We start from the raw sequence: 15,374 nt of genomic DNA, 5'->3' as shown, positions 1-15,374 counted from the left end.
GACTTCCCACAGTTGGCAGCGCTGTACGGAGCTGTTAAAATGGCGTCTGTAACGGATGTGCGTTGCAAACAACGGGCAGTGATCGAGTTTCTTTTGGCGGAAAACCAGGGCATCTCAGATATTCATAGGCGCTTGCAGAATGTCTACGGTGATCTGGCAGTGGACAAAAGCACGGTGAGTCGTTGGGCAAAGCGTGTGTCATCATCGCCGCAAGGTCAAGCAAGACTGTCTGATCTCCCGCGTGCGGGCCGGCCGTGCACAGCTGTGACTCCTGCAATGGCGGAGCGTGCGAACACACTCGTTCGAGATGATCGACGGATCACCATCAAACAACTCAGTGCTCAACTTGACACCTCTGTTGGTAGTGCTGTCACAGTTGTTCACCAGTTGGGATATTCAAAGGTTTGTTCCCGCTGGGTCCCTCGTCGTCTAACCGAACACCATAAAGAGCAAAGGAGAACCATCTGTGCGGAATTGCTTGCTCGTCATGTGGCTGAGGGTGACAATTTCTTGTCAAAGATTGTTACAGGCGATGAAACATGGGTTCATCACTTCGAACCTGAAACAAAACGGCAATCAATGGAGTGGCGCCACACCCACTCCCCTACCAAGAAAAAGTTTAAAGCCATACCCTCAGCCGGTAAAGTCATGGTTACAGTCTTCTGGGACGCTGAAGGGGTTATTCTGTTCGATGTCCTTCCCCATGGTCAAACGATCAACTCTGAAGTGTATTGTGCTACTCTTCAGAAATTGAAGAAACGACTTCAGCGTGTTCGTAGGCACAAAAATCTGAACGAACTTCTCCTTCTTCATGACAACGCAAGACCTCACACAAGTCTTCGCATCCGAGAGGAGCTCACAAAACTTCAGTGGACTGTTCTTCCTCATGCACCCTACAGCCCCGATCTCGCACCGTCGGATTTCCATATGTTTGGCCCAATGAAGGACGCAATCCGTGGGAGGCACTACGCAGATGATGAAGAAGTTATTGATGCAGTACGACGTTGACTCCGACATCGACCAGTGGAATGGTACCGTGCAGGCATACAGGCCCTCATTTCAAGGTGGCGTAAGGCCGTAGCATTGAATGGAGATTACGTTGAAAAATAGTGTTGTGTAGCTAAAAGATTGGGGAATAACCTGGTGTATTTCAATGCTGAATAAAACAACCTCTGTTTCAAAAAAAAAAAATGTGTTGCATTACTTATTGAACTGCCCTCGTATTAAACGTCAGCCCCTACATAGCACATCCCACTTACTAATGATTCATCCAGCTCTTAACTTTTTTTTTTTTTTTTTTTTTTTTTTTTTTAAGTGCAGGGTGACAACTATTGAACTATATGAAAGAAAATCGTCATAACTTCTGAACGATTTGCATTAGGACGTTCAAACCGCATGGTAGGCCGCGGAGTACGATGGGAATTAGTATGCGCATGCATGGCCTGGTTTAGCGACGAAGTACACTTTCATTTGGATGGGTTCGTCAGTAAGCAAAATTGGCGCATTTGGGGATCTGAGAATCCGCATTTCGCGATGGAGAAGTCTCTTCACCCTCGACGGGTGGCTGGCGCGCAATGTCTATTCACGGAATAACCGGTGCGACATTCCTTGATGGCACAGTGACTACCGAACGGTACGTAAAGGTTTTGGAACATGATTCCACCCCATTATCAAAATGGTTCAAATGGCTCTGAGCACTGTGCGACTTAACTTCACAGGTCATCAGTCGCCTAGAACTTAGAACTACTTAAACCTAACTAACCTAAGGACATCACACACATCCATGCCCGAGGAAGGATTCGAACCTGCAACCGTAGTGGTCGCTCGGCTCTAGACTGTAGCGCCTAGAACCGCACGGCCACACCGGCCGGCTCTCCACCCCATTATCCAAAGTCACCCTGATTTAGGCAAGATGCGGTTCATGCAAGACGGAGCTCGACCCCCATCCCAGTAGGAGACCGACCGACCCCGACCGACCCCGACCGACCCCGACCGACTGACTTACTTTAATGTCCTGGAGGAGCACTCTGGGGCTCGCACTCTGGCTCTAGGGGAACCAGGAGGGCACTGGCGTGGCCTCGATTGGCCGCCATATTCTCCGGATCTGGACACATGCGACTCCTTTTTGTGGGGCTATATTAGGGACAAGGTGTACAGAAATAACCCCAAAACCATTGCTGAGCTGAAAATAGCCATTCATGATGTCATCGACACCATCGATGTTCCGGCACTCCAGCGGGTCATGAAGAATTTCGCTATTCGTCTGCGCCATATCACCACCAATGATGATAGGCATATCGAACATCTCCTAACCTAAATCCGAATATTTCTAGTGATATCTACTTGTTGAATCGAGTGTTTGCACACCGTACTGTAGCTAATTTAGGTTTTTTTTCATACAGTTCAATAAGTGTCACCCTGTATCTGATATATATCAATATCGTTTGTCCTTTATGAAGAGATGGGGTGCAAAATGACAAAAACTAAGAAGAAGGAATTCTGTGGTGCACTATCTGTGGTCTTCATATTTCTTCTGCTGCGCACCGTGTTTTCCGGAGAGAATTGCATGATGGGGCGCTGTCACGTTTAAGCTCATTAATTTAAGACGGCATCTAACGAGCCAATACGGTGAGAGATGGAGAGGTTGAGCATGGCCTATGACTTGGCTTGCACGTTCACCTGGCCTCAGTTCTCTGGACTTTTCTGTCTAGGGTCATCTCAGAAATTAAGTTCGCGGCACTCCCTTTGAGACTGTTGAATTGCAGCAGCGTGTTGTTCAGTCTTGTTTAGATGCACGAGATAATCTGGAGTGATCTGAAAAAATTCCTAACTCAGTGCAGAGACGAGTGGAGAATCACATCAAAATTAGATGACAAAACGGGAAACATCTTTTAAAAGATGTGAGTGTACAGTAAATTGTAAAATGCAATGCGATGAAGACATATTTCCTGAAAATATCCTTTTTTTAGTCTGTCGACCGTTTTTTTATTGTCTCAATATTACTAGTTTCCAGCAATGTTCCAAACTTCAGATCATTTTTAGGGTTCCATAGGGGACTGATGACCTCAGAAGTTAAGTCCCATAGTGCTCAAAGCCATTTTTTAGGGCTGTCCGACACTGAAGATCCTTTTTCTCTGAAATGGATAGGCGTATCATGTTCAAATTTGCTTGCAGCTTAGGGCAACAAAAAGATACGGCCATTTATGTCAGCTCTTTTGATAGTCGCAAACTCACTCATCAAAACCTGTAGTGTACTTCCCGCTGAACCTGAATCATGAAATTTGGCCGGTACAAGAGTTAACATGATTATTGACACGTATTTTCCAATCTGATACACAATGCAGTAATACCGAGTCCGTATTTCAACCATCACTTACAAATCTGTTTCAAATATAATAATTAAGCAATCATTTTTATTTAATTTTCGATTTTCATAAGAACTCTGAAACCGCGTTTCACCGCAATCTCAGTGCTGTAGATATACATTCCGGAGACTGTTTTTGTGCGAAAAAATGTATTAGTACAATACCTACTTCTAGTTTCGGCGAGAATTTAACTAAATTTCGAAATTCCCCTGTGGTTTCAAGTGAAATATCAGATGTCAGCATCTATTAGTCAATTTCTCTCATAATTAGATTACTTTTAGTGTTATAATTTAAACGATTTAAATGAGTCCAGAGCGCAAAGGATTCCAACAACTTACGTTCGCTGATCTTTACACATTGATTCGGCTAATTCAAACATTCAATAACGAATTTTTTTCAATTTTAAATAAGAGATGTTACTAATTAGCATAGCATGTGAATATAACCCTTAAATTAATCAAATAAATGAAAAATTCCAAAAGCAAATGCGAAATTGCACAAATAATTTAAACTTGAAACTCAAAATATTCTCGAAAATCTTGGAATTCCGGGACCGATATCTTGCCAGTAGCGACATCGGTAACAAGCAAAAATTTTAGATGTTCCCGATTCCCGAGGTGTATTAACTATGAATATACATAATTAAGTTTGTACGGAACCCTCAAACCTCGAGTCCTACTCGCATTTGGCCAATTTTGTTGTAGTTGGAGCGACCAGTCTTAACGGAAACACTACCACAATACATTTATTTTATTAGGTAGTTAAGTTATAAATTAATTTTAAAAAAAGCTTCCCTCCCGATTTTCTGAGTGTCCCTGAGGTGAGAGAGAGAGACTGGAATTACAGACCTCCATACGATCGGTATAGGTGTAAATTGTTAAATTAAAATCAACGCCTTTTCAAGTTGTAATTATTGGAGGTCACAAGATGGCAGTGACCGTTAGACACATTCGTTGGTCTGAAGAAAGGCGCCAGGAATGCAGGGATACCTTACTGGGAGGTTGTTGGCATTCAGGACCAACAACGTAATGGCAACCCACAGATCTGGGGCGTTCCCTCAGAACTCGCTGTTAAGACGGACACAGCTTCTTGAAGGAACGGCCGTTTAGGATGGCAACAGAAAATCCGCCGTTTCCTTGCTGCGACCGACTTTTTAAATGGGCTCCAGCAGGATCACTCTGCCACACTCGTGTTTGTATGCAGCAGCAGACAACACTCAGCGTCCGCGTAACCGCGTGTCCATCACGGAGGACCTCGTACTGGCGCCATGTGGTTTTAACACTTCACGCACTTAACAGTCGTAGGAGAGCCTTTGAAACAGAGTATGAAGTTTAATATTCGCGAGGCGTAAATGATGTACTTGACTCACGCGATCGGAACACAACATCCGGCCACCGTCTGAATAACACAGCGAGATGCTACGTCCTACAGGCTATAATAAATCACCGTCCTCTTAACACTACCATTTTTTATATAGAGATAGGCGACACCATGTATACTATCGATTCTTGCATAGGTTAAAATTATCTCAGCTGTTTCATTAAAAGAATTCATATGATTTTGTATAAGATGTATTATATTTCAGACTAAAATGTATAAAAAGAAATTAATGTGTTACAGTCGATATGTATAAACCGTTAAAACTACTCTTCAAAAATATTTGAAATTACGAAATTTCTGGTATACTTAAAATTCATATTATTAATTCCACAATCTAAATCCAATTATTAAATTTATTTCTGAATTTATTTATAAAATAATGATATAATTTGATGAAGATTCTTCTTTAGTAAACAAAATTTGTAAACTCTTTTGCTTTGTAAACACTCTGGAATAATGTGAGTAGTGCAGAATGTAAGAAGTGATGGGCATACCTGTGATGGTGGTAGACGTTTACTAAGTTTGTCACCAACAATGTAATTGTTTTTTATTGAATGTGGAAACTGTAAAAACGGTGTGATGTTGAAAGATGTAACAAAGAATAAAATTCAAGAATAACACAGGCAAATTTTCATTAGTTATTTAGTCATCAAGAACCTACAAAATCGAAATTTCAGCTGCAAGAATGTACTGCTGGACAAGACTGACTCATCGAAAACAACAAACAGATAATGAAGATAAGTAAAAAGTTATTCCTTTGTATGTCTTACGCCTCTCTAAGCTTCCAAAATTTGTTCACAGAATGAGAATTTTAATAGTAATGTGTGGGAGAGTAAGGCCAAAGTCTCTACCCATTGCTAGTATTTCTCTCCCCCTCGTCTCAGCCCTAAAATGGCTGCCTTGATATCGTTTTGTAGCTTTTAGTACTAATTGATGCTTCATCACCTGATGTTGGATACCAGTGCACTCTTGCTTCTCGATTTCAGTGCTTAATTTTCGTTTTCCTATATGTTTTCAAATCTTAAATGCATAATACATTTTCGATGATTAGGCAAATTTGGACTCCTCCCATCGTTATGAATATGGTGCGGCCCTTTCGGTTCACCTACATCTGCATGATAACCTTTGGTTGGTCGATGTTCAAACTGACTGCTTGATTTACGCCTGGAAGTAGCATCGAGTCAGACGCTTTCAAGGCCACACGTTACGTCATCACATCCTTTGGGTAGCAGGCGACGTGCACCGTAACAAGTGAAACTGCGAATGTTTCTGCAGAACACCGCTTACTCCAACCAAGAATGATCTGAAGATAGCAACAATGTCCAAAACCAATAATTTTGAGATAATAAAACAGCAATCGACAGACTGAACATGACTGTATTTTGCAGAAATAAGGATCACGAATCACTTCCTCCTGACAAATATGTCCTGTTTTTCTTATGTACTTCTTATTACAGTACGCCATGAGAGAAATTTGAGCCTAATTAGACGGAAACTTAATCAAATACGTTTCTCCAAACAAGCACAATATTTCACACTGAAATTGGTGTCTGCTCATCGTCACACATTCGCACTTATTTCTAAACGACTGCCGGGCGGTTCTAGGCGTTACGGTCTGGAACCGCGCGACCGCTACGGTCGCAAGTTCGAATCCTGCCTCGGGCATGGATGTGTGTGATGTCCTTACGCTAGTTAGGTTTAAGTAGTTCTAAGTTCCACGGGACTGATGACCTCAGATGTTAAGTCCCATAGTGCTCAGAGCCATGTGAACTTTTCAACACGCCCTGATATAATGGTGGCAGTAGAATGGTTGTGCAGTCTGCAGGACATACCCGTTCTCTAATCCTTCTCAACTGTGTTTTGTGCAATGAAAGCCTTCTTGCCGTAAGGGATTCCTATTCTGAGTTCGCGTAGAACTTCCGGAATGTTCGCGTGCTGATGGAACCTACCGGGTACTAATCTACCAGCACACCTCTGAATTGTTTCGATGTCTTCCTTTAACCTGGTCTCGCGTATATCTCGAACACTCGGGCAGCACTCGAAAATCGGTCCCACAGGTGGTCTGTGCGCGGTCTCCTTTTTAGGTGGGGCACAACGTTTCCAAAATCGTTCCGGTAAACTGAAGACGACCATTCGCCTCCCCTGCAACGGATCTTACTTGCTCGTTCCATTTCATCTCGCTTTGCAACGTAACGCCTGGTATTTAATCGACCCGAGTGTACCAAGCTGCGCAGCACTAACGCCGCACGGTAGCATTAGATGCTTCTTTTTTCCTAGTAGTCAGCATTAACCTACATTTTTTAATTGTTCATTTGCATTTTATGCTATTGGTCACTTCTATTTTTGTTGTGTTTAAAATTACGCAACGCGTTTCGAGCACGTTCTGCCCATCTTCAGGCGTTTATGCAGACAGAAAATTCTTACTTGAAAAGGAGTTGACAAACTAAGTTAACATGGAACATTTTGTTTACTGTTCGTTGCTGGAGGGGCTGTTGTGGTATTTGGACGGAGGGCGGACATTGTTCGGCCAAAAATTGATACACACTGATGTTTTCTGCTTGAGTGGGTTGTGTCTTGTTGTTAATTATAATTGAAACAACACCGATTTTGGCATCCAAAGCTTCCTTTTTTCATCCTTCGTACGCCGGCGGAACTGTTGTGTAACATTAAACTTTGTACCATTTATTTTGTCACTTCTTTTGACGAAATTGCGTCAAAAAATGTGATAAAATAAATATTACAAAGAATAACGTTACACAATAGCGTAACTACGTAAAAAACAGTGAAAAAGTGAGTTGTGCGAGTTTAATGTTACGTAATATTTCCGCCAGAGTACCAAGAACGAAAAACGAAGCTTTGGGACGCCAAAATGGCTGTGGTGTCAATTGTAACAAACCACCGAGCGAGGTGGCGCAGTGGTGTGCACACTGGACTCGTATTGGGAAGGACGACGGTTCAATCCCGCGTCCGGCCATCCTGATTTAGGTTTTCCGCGATTTCCCTAAATCGCTCCAGGCAAATGCCGGGATGGTTCCTTTGAAAGGGGACGGCCGACTTCCTTCCCCGTCCTTCCCTAATCCGATGAGACCGATGACCTCGCTGTCTGGTCTCCTCCCCCAAAACAAACCAACCCTGTAACAAACAACGAGAGACAGCCCACAAAAGCAGAAGAGATCACTGAACATCAATTTCTCCCCAACCACTGCGCCCCCCCGCCCTTTCCTGCCAAAAACCGCAACAGCGCATTCAGCAACCAACAGTGAACAAAAAGTTCTATAGTAACTCACAAGGGGAGGCCACGACGTTTGGAACGCAGATTTACAGCAAACTTCGTACAATGGCAGTACTCCACGAGGACAACAAAATGTGTAAGCAGTAGCGCGTTCTTCTCAAGCGTTATTGAGAAAATTGCAAGATAATTTCGGCCGTCAAACATATACCTGTGAGTGGCCATTTTTACCATGAAGCGCCGGCAGCCGAGTGGTTAGCGTTCAAGCCCTGTAATCCCTGGGTCGCTGGATCTAGTCCCGCTCGTCAGTTTTTTTTTATTTCTAACAAAGTCATTTTCTCTACTATTTATATTATATTTATATTTATATTATATTTATATTTATATTATATTTATATTTATATTATGTACCGACTTGACAGAAAATCCTAGGAAGTTCTGGTCTTACGTTAAATCAGTAAGTGGCTCGAAACAGCATATCCAGACACTCCGGGATGATGATGGCATTGAAACAGAGGATGACACGCGTAAAGCTGAAATATTAAACACCTTTTTCCAAAGCTGTTTCACAGAAGAAGACCGCACTGCAGTTCCTTCTCTAAATCCTCGCACAAACGAAAAAATGGCTGACATCGAAATAAGTGTCCAAGGAATAGAAAAGCAACTGGAATCACTCAATAGAGGAAAGTCCACTGGACCTGACGGGATACCAATTCAATTGTACACAGAGTACGCGAAAGAACTTGCCCCCTTCTAACAGCCGTGTACCGCAAGTCTCTAGAGGAACGGAGGGTTCCAAATGATTGGAAAAGAGCACAGGTAGTCCCAGTCTTCAAGAAGGGTCGTCGAGCAGATGCGCAAAACTATAGACCTATATCTCTGACGTCGATCTGTTGTAGAATTTTAGAACATGTTTTTTGCTCGAGTATCATGTCGTTTTTGGAAACCCAGAATCTACTATGTAGGAATCAACATGGATTCCGGAAACAGCGATCGTGTGAGACCCAACTCGCTTTATTTGTTCATGAGACCCAGAAAATATTAGATACAGGCTCCCAGGTAGATGCTATTTTTCTTGACTTCCGGAAGGCGTTCGATACAGTTCCGCACTGTCGCCTGATAAAGTAAGAGCCTACGGAATATCAGACCAGCTGTGTGGCTGGATTGAAGAGTTTTTAGCAAACAGAACACAGCATGTTATTATCAATGGAGAGACGTCTACAGACATTAAAGTAACCTCTGGCGTGCCACAGGGGAGTGTTATAGGATCATTGCTTTTCACAATATATATAAATGACCTAGTAGATAGTGTCGGAAGTTCCATGCGGCTTTTCGCGGATGATGCTGTAGTATACAGAGAAGTTGCAGCATTAGAAAATTGTAGCGAAATGCAGGAAGATCTGCAGCGGATAGGCGCTTGGTGCAGGGAGTTGCAACTGTCCCTTAACATAGACAAATGTAATGTATTGCGAATACATAGAAAGAAGGATCCTGTATTGTATGATTATATGATAGCGGAACAAACAGTGGTAGCAGTTACTTCCGTAAAATATCTGGGAGTATGCGTGCGGAACGATTTGAAGTGGAATGATCATATAAAATTAATTGTTGGTAAGGCGGGTACCAGGTTGAGATTCATTGGGAGAGTGCTTAGAAAATGTAGTCCATCAACAAAACAAATCACTCGTTCAACCTATACTTGAGTATTGCTCATCAGTGTGGGATCCGTACCAGATCGGTTTGACGGAGGAGATAGAGAAGATCCAAAGAAGAGCGGCGCGTTTCGTCACAGGGTTATTTGGTAACCGTGATAGCGTTACGGAGATGTTTAATAAACTCAAGTGGCAGACTCTACAAGAGAGGCGCTCTGCATCGCGGTGTAGCTTGCTCGCCAGGTTGCGAGAGGGTGCGTTTCTGCATGAGGTATCGAATATATTGCTTCCCCCTACTTATACCTCCCGAGGAGATCACGAATGTAAAATTAGAGAGATTAGAGCGCGCACGGAGGCTTTCAGACAGTCGTTCTTTCCGCGAACCATACGCGACTGGAACAGGAAAGGGAGGTAATGACAGTGGCACGTAAAGTGCCCTCCGCCACACACCGTTGGGTGGCTTGCGGAGTATAAATGTAGATGTAGATGTTTATATTACAATTGATGTAATGGGAAAATATGTGTAATCGGAACTTTTATTAAATTTACAATGTTATTTGGCAGTCTACAAATTTTTATTATCACAAATAATATAATATTCGTAACTATCGACTATTAAACGGCCAAACGCATGAAGTGATACTGAAAATGTATGCTTATGCGTGATTTGAGGAATCACTTATACCCGGAAGGACCCGAAACGACTTGTTACCTCCAAGTTTTGACCGGCACAGACTGCTTTCGAAAGATGTACAATTAATCGTCGCTTTCGACATTACGGGTACAAGTTGCGGGATGGTATTTTTCGTAAAAACATGAAAAACAAAGTTAAACGGCACCAGCTGCATTGAATAAATGCTTGTTTCCGCACACGCGAGGTCTTTTGAGATTTTCCGTGGAAAAACAAACCTCTTAACATTTTCAAAAACCTCTCTTTCAGCCGATAATTTGGAAGCAAACCATGCATAACGCAGCAATTTCCTTAAATATAGGCGCTGATCATTTGTCAAGCAGTATCGAGTGCATTTTAATAGCGTCTTCAAGAGAAGCAATTTCTCGTTGTCTTTCGATTAAATACGAACAATTTTGAAGACACGGACAAGCACACATTTTCAGTATCACTTTATGTGTTTGGTCGTTTACTAGTCGGTAGTTATGAATATTATATTATTTGTGATAATAAAAATTTGTAGACTGCCAAATAACATTGTAAATTTAATGAAGTTCATCCGATTACACGTATTTTTCCCATTACATCAATTGTTCAAATGGTTCAAAATGGCTCTAAGCACTATGGGACTTAACATCTGAGGTCATCAGTCCCCTAGACTTAGAACTACTTAAACCTAACTAACCTAAGGACATAATACACATCCATGCCCGAGGCAGAATTCGAACCTGCGACCGTAGTAGCAGCGCGGTTCCGGACTGAAGCACCTAGAACCGCTCGACCACAACGGCCGGCACATCAATTGTAATATAGATAGTAAAGAAAACGACAGTGTTAGAAATTAAAAAAAAAAAATGACGAGCGGGACTCGATCCATCAACCCAGCGATCACAGAGCTTGAACACTAACCACTCGGCTGCCGGCGCTTCATGGTAAAAATGGCCACGCGCAGGTAAATACTTCACGACCGAAATTATCTTGCGATTTTCTAAATAACGCTTGAGAAGTACGCGCTACTGGTTACACATTTTGTTGTACTAATGGAGTACTAAGAGTGTACGAAGTTTGTAATAAATCCGCGTTCCAAACGTCGTTGCCTCCCCTTGTCAGGTTAAGTCAATTTACTTTTAAATAATAGTTTTCTGTATGCATAAGGGCCAGAAGACGGACAGAACATGCTCGAAATGCGTCGCGTTATGTTAAATTATACTTAATACAAATAAAAGTGATTGGTAGCAGAAAATACAATTAACTATGCCACACAATCACGGTTCGGAAACATAGCCACAATTAACTTACTTTTTTTTTCCTTTCAAATTTGGCGAAACTTGTCATTCGTGGCACCAAACCATCCTGTATCTTCTTACAGTCACCCATCGATGACAGCTTCCCACACACTTCCGGGTGTACTACGAGTCTAGGGGAAACACAAAAACAGCTGTAAATTTCTTTGAATGTTTCAAATTCATGCCACTGCGCGTTATTTCCGTTGTCCGCGCTGCCGTTAGGTGGCATTTTCGTGCGTACTTTGTATTCGGTAGTCACAGGCGTTTAACGTGAGAGCCACGGCGCGGGCCGGGCTACGTCATTGTTGACGGCGCCTGTGTCCAGGCCGAATGGCGGGCGCTGTTGGACACTGGAGAGGCGAGGCTATTCCGGGAGTGGAGGAAGGTCAGGCAGAGCCCCGTCGTACTGGCGCAACATCCTCTCCGCGCCGCGGTCCCACGCGCTGCGTCCTCGCCACGAGCCGCTAGCGTGTCCCTGGACGTGTTTGTGTCGACTCTACGCTGGGGGCGACATCATCATGACAGCGAATCTGCGAGGCAAGCTGACGCTGCTGATTGGGAGACATTATCTCATCACGCGCTGCCTGCAGCACGGGCTAGCACCTAATGGCCGTGAGTCCGCTTTTGCCGGCCTCTGTCTGCGGGCCACGACGCCACGTCTCCGCACAATGGCGGTTATCGCTGAAACAACTGGTTTTCGGTTAAATCTTTTTTTCAATGCCAGTTTAACCAAACTGTAAAAACCATCATATACACACCATCATATACACACCATCATATACACACCATCATATACACACCATCATATACACACCATCATATACACACCATCATATACACACCATCATATACACACCATCATATACACACCATCATATACACACCATCATATACACACCATCATATACACACTAACAACGACCTGCTCGCATGGCGTAACGCGCAGCGCGCTAACTTGCCGCCCAGCGACGTTAGCTACTACTGGTTCGAATCCACGCGGCAGGATAACCAGAGTAGGCTGGTACACAGGGCAGCAAAAGTGTGGGTTTTAGGCGGTTTCCCACATTCGTTTAGGCAAATGCTGCGCTGGTCTACACCTACATCCATACTCCGCAAGCCACCTGACGCTGTGTGGCGGAGGGTACCTTGAGTACCTCTATCGGTTCTCCCTTCTATTCCAGTCTCGTATTGTTCGTGGAAAGGAGGATTGTCGGTATGCCTCTGTGTGGGCTCTAATCTCTCTGATTTTATCCTCATGGTCTCTTCGCGAGATATATGTAGGAGGGAGCAATATACTGCTTGACTTCTCGGTGAAGGTGTGTTCTCGAAATTTCAACAAAAGCCCGTACCGAGCTACTGAGCGTCTCTCCTGCAGAGTCTTCCACTGGAGTTTATCATCTCCGTAACGCTTTCGCGATTATTAAATGATCCTGTAACGAAGCGAGCTGCTCTCCGTTGGATCTTCTCTATCTCTTCAACCAACCCAATCTGGTACGGATCCCATACTGTTAAGCAGTATTCAAGCAGTGGGCGAACAAGCGTACTGTAACCTACTTCCTTTGTTTTCGGATTGCATTTCCTTAGGATTCTTCCAATGAATCTCAGTCTGGCATCTGCTTTACCGACGATCAACTTTATATGATCACTCCACTTTAAATCACTCCTAATGCGTAATCCCAGATAATTTATGGAATAAACTGCTTCCAGTTGCTGACCTGCTATATTGTAGCTAAATGATATGGGATCTTTCTTTCTATGTATTCGCAGCACACACTTGCCTACATTGAGATTCAATTGCCATTCCCAGCACCATGTGTCAATTCGCTGCAGATCCTCCTGCATTTCAGTACAATTTTCCGTTGTTACAACCTAAAGCCTCAGTGAACTTCCGATGGCATCCACAAGGTCATTTATGTATATTGTGAATAGCAACGTTCCTACGACACTTCCCTGCGGCACATCTGAAATCACTTACTTCGGAAGACTTCTCTCCATTCAGAATGACATGCTGCGTTCTGTTAACTAGGAACACAATCACACAATTGGCCTGATAGTCCATATGCTCTTTGTTCACTAAACGACTGTGGGGAACTGTATCGAACGCCTTGCGGAAGTCAAGAAACACGGCATCTACCTGTGAACCCGTGTCTATGGCCCTCTGAGTCTCGTGGACGAATAGCGCGAGCTGGGGTTCACACGATCGTCTTTTTCGAAACCTATGCTGATTCCTACAGAGTAGATTTCTAGTGTCCAGAAAAGTCATTATACTCGAACATAATACGTGTTCCAAAATTCTACAACTGATCGTCGTTAGAGATATAGGTCTATAGTTCCGCACATCTGTTCGACGTCCCTTCTTGAAAAGGGGATGACCTGTGCCCTTTTCCAATCCTTTGGAACGCTACGCTCTTCTAGAGACCTACGGTACACCGCTGCAAGAAGGGGGGCGGGCAAGTTCGTTCGCGTACTCTGTGTAAAATCGAACTGGTATCCCATCATCAGGTCCAGCGGCCTTTCCTCTTTTGAGCGATTTTAATTGTTTCTCTATCCTCTGTCGTCCATTTAGATATCTACCATTTTGTCATCTGTGCGACAATTTAGAGAAGGAACTACAGTCCCCACATTACCATCCGCAAACAATTAAAATACACAGAACGAAGTTTCCACGATTCGCAGGCAGGTGGCACAAACCACTTCCCTCTCTTAGAGGACCTTAATGACTGTGACGTAACGGAAAGCATCCAGCCACAAAATTAAAACATAAAATCCACTAAATCCCGTAAAAGCCGACTTCATACTAGACGGGATAAACTCTAGGGAAAGGAAACAAGAAAAAGACGCGTTAGCGGTGTGGGTTTTTCTATTGCCTTACGTGAAATGATTGTCGGTCTTAGGGCTAGTTATTAGTTCTTTGAACAAGGTTGAGGTGTATTGTTCACCTATCTGTCAGAAGTTACGATTTCGTAGAACTGTGGAAGAGGGCACATTTCAAGCTCCACGCCACGCGGAATTAGCCGCGCGGAATTAGCCGAGCGGTCTCAGGCGCTGCAGTCATGGACTGTGCGGCTGGTCCCGGCGGAGGTTCGAGTCCTCTCTCGGGCATGAGTGTGTGTGTTTGTCCTTAGGATAGTTTAGGTTAAGTAGTGTGTAAGTTAGGGACTGAGGACCTTAGTAAGTCCCATAAGACTTCACACACATTTGAACTTTTTTTTGTTAAAACTGCTCAAAATAACCGGTTTATGAAATAACCTCCGTCTTTAGGCCACGAGTGACTTACCGGGACCATCCGACCGCCGTCTCATCTTCAGAATGCGAACAGGAGGGACGTGGGGTCAGCACACCGCTCTCCCGGTCGTTATGATGCTATTCTTGATCGAAGCCGCTACTATTCGATCGAGTAGCTCATCAATTGCCATCACGAGGCTGAGTGCACCCCGAAAAATGGCAACAGAGCATGGCGGCCTGGATGGTCACCCATCCAAGTAACGACCACGCCCGACAGCGCTGAACTTCGGCGATCTCACGGGAATCGGTGTATCCACTGTGGCAAGGCCGTTGCCACTTATGAAATAACCTATTTTCGGTTTTTACGTGCTGCTATTTGAAAGTAGAAATCGAACAAAGATTGAAAAATTTTGTGTCTCTCAGTTTCAAAACATACAGAACGGAATTATTAAATTAAATAGGTAAATGAAAGAAAACTTAGTCCGTCCACTGTTCGCCACTCTTCTAGAAAGGTGATATGGGGATGACTACAATAAAAAAAATTACCAGTGTTGTATTGATTCCAAT

General features: G+C 43.5%; 1 protein-coding gene across 1 annotated transcript in view; it reads right to left on the bottom strand.

Annotated features, from left to right (window-relative positions):
- Positions 1 to 15,374, bottom strand: part of LOC124788151 (NADPH--cytochrome P450 reductase) — a 211,469-nt gene that overhangs the window by 54,178 nt on the left and 141,917 nt on the right. The window lies entirely within an intron of this gene.

The sequence above is a fragment of the Schistocerca piceifrons genome, chromosome 3 (assembly GCF_021461385.2).
Source record: "Schistocerca piceifrons isolate TAMUIC-IGC-003096 chromosome 3, iqSchPice1.1, whole genome shotgun sequence".
Lineage (NCBI taxonomy): Eukaryota > Metazoa > Arthropoda > Insecta > Orthoptera > Acrididae > Schistocerca > Schistocerca piceifrons.
The sequence above is the reverse complement of the archived record's forward strand: the minus strand, read 5'-3'. Positions and strand labels throughout refer to the sequence as shown.